Consider the following 2,500-nt stretch of genomic DNA (forward strand, 5'->3'; position numbering starts at 1 on the left):
CAGGCCCTGAAGCAAGGATGTTTATATAATGGGTACCATTGGAAAGGAAACACTTTGAAGTTTGTAGAAATGTTAAAATAATGTAGGATAATATAACACAATATATATGGTAGGAGAAAATCCAAAGAAAAACCAACCAGAATGTTTTTTTTTGAGAGAGAGAACATACAATGGAAATGACAATGGAAAGTATAGGGGCATACTGTAGATAGGAAAGTATAGGGGCATACTGTAGATGGGAAAGTATAGGGGCATACTGTAGATGGGAAAGTATAGGGGCATACTGTAGATGGGAAAGTATAGGGGCATAATTATAGCTCCCAGGATGCAATTCCTATGCCTTCCACAGGGTGTCAGCAGTCTATGTTCAAGATTTCAGGCTTGTAACTTCCAAAACGATTAAGAAACATCGGTTTTAGTACAGGGACAGAGTCTTGGAAATGTGTGTTTGGGCACGCCATGAAGACAAGACGCATCTGCTAAAACCGGTTTCCTATGAAACATACGTCTTTCAGAAAGAAATGTTATAGTTTAATTACAGTTCAGGGTATCTGAGGAGTAAATAGAAACGTATTTTGACTTGTTGAAACAAAGTTTAGGGGTACATTTTTGGATTCCTTTCTCTGCATGTTGAACGAGTGGATTACTCAAATTGATGGCGCCAACTAAACTGATTTTTTGGGATATAAAGAAGGATTTTATCTAACAAAACAACACCACATGTTATAGCTGGGACCCTTTGGATGACAAATCAGAGGAATATTTTCAAAAAGTAAGTGAATATTTATGAAACCTATGCCGGAGAAATTTGGGAATTTATGAAACCTGTGCCGGAGGAAAAATATTTTGATGTGAGGCTCCGTCCTCAAACAATCTCATGACATGTTTTCGCTGTAATAGCTACTGTAAATCGGACAGTGCAGTTTGATTAACAAGAATTTAAGCTTTCAACGATATAAGTATGTAGCTAAATGTTTCATATCCATAATTGTTATGATTATTTATTTAAATTGCGCACCCTCCAGTTGCACCGGAATTTGTCCCACTAGCTGTCCCGCCTAGCCCTAAGACAGATTCTCAATTGGATTGAGGCCTGGGCTTTGATTAGGCCATTCCAAGTCTATTAAATGTTTCCCCTTAAACCACTCGAGTGTTGCTTTAGCAGTATGCATAGGGTCACTGTCCTGCTGGAAGGTGAACCTCCATTCCAGTCCAAATTCTCTGGAAGACTGAAACAGGTTTGCCTCAAGAATTTCCCTGTATTTAGCACCAACCTTCAATTCTGACCAGTTACCCAGTCCCTGCTGATGAAAAACATCCCCACATCATGATGCTGCCACCACCATGCTTCACTGTGGGGATTGTGTTCTCTGGGTGATGAGAGGTGTTGGGTTTGCGCCAGACATAGCATTTTCCTTGATTGCCAAAAAGCTCAATTTTAGTCTCATCTGACCAGAGTACCTTCTTCCATATGTTTGGGGAGTCTCCCACTTGCCTTTTGGCGAACACCAAACGTGTTTGCTTATTTTTTTCTTTAAACAAAGTTTTTTTTTCTGGGCACTGTTCCGTAAAGCCCAGCTCTGTGGAGTGTATGTGTTAGAGTCGTGCTTGGCCACGGAGTCATGGGTGAACAGGGAGTACAGGAGGGGACTAAGCACGCACCCCTGAAGAGCCCCTGTGTTGAGGTTCAGCATGGCAGATGTGTTGTGGTCTACACTTACCACCTGGGATGGCCCATCAGGAAGTCCAGGATCCAGTTGCAAAGGGAGTTGTTTACTCCTCGGGTCCTTAGCTTACTGATGAGCTTTGAGGGCACTATGGTGTTGAATGCTGAGTTGTAGTCAATGAACAGCATTATCATATAGGCATTCCTTTTGTCCAGGTGGAAAGGGGCATTCATTGTTGATTATAATAGAGTCATCTGTGGAACTGTTGGGGCGGTATGTAAATTTGACTGGGCCCAGGGTTTGTGGGATGATGTTGTTGATGTGAGCCATGACCAGCCTTTCAAAGCACTTCATAGCTACAGACGTGCTACGTTTCGGTAATCATTGAGACAGGTTACCTTGGTGTTCTTGGGAACATGTACCATGGGGGTCTGCTTGAAACATGTAGGTATTACAGACTCGGCCAGGGACAGGTTGAAAATGTCAGTGAAGACGCATGACAGTTGGTCAGTGCATACTAGGAGTACACGTCCTGGTAATCCGTCTAGCCCTACAGCCTTGTGAATGTTTACCTGTTTTAAGGTCTTGCTCACATCGGCTACTGCGAGCATGATCACCCAGTTGTCCGGAACAGCTTGTGCTCTCATGCATGTTTCATTGTTGCTTGCCTCGACCCGCGCATAGAAGTAATTTAGCTCATCTGGTAGGCTTGTGTCACTGGGCAGCCCGCGGCTGGGCTCCCTTTGTAGTCTGGAATAGTTATCAAGCCCTGCCACATCCGGAGCTGGTGTGGTAGGATTCAATTTTAGTCCTGTATTTACGCTTTGCCTGTT

General features: G+C 43.2%; 1 protein-coding gene across 1 annotated transcript in view; it reads left to right on the forward strand.

The window, feature by feature from the left end:
• The window catches only part of LOC118382405 (uncharacterized), a 30,728-nt gene that overhangs the window by 20,239 nt on the left and 7,989 nt on the right, over positions 1-2,500 (forward strand). The gene's annotated exons all lie outside the window — the stretch shown is intronic.

The sequence above is a fragment of the Oncorhynchus keta genome, chromosome 4 (genome assembly GCF_023373465.1).
Source record: "Oncorhynchus keta strain PuntledgeMale-10-30-2019 chromosome 4, Oket_V2, whole genome shotgun sequence".
Classification (NCBI taxonomy): Eukaryota; Metazoa; Chordata; class Actinopteri; order Salmoniformes; family Salmonidae; genus Oncorhynchus; species Oncorhynchus keta.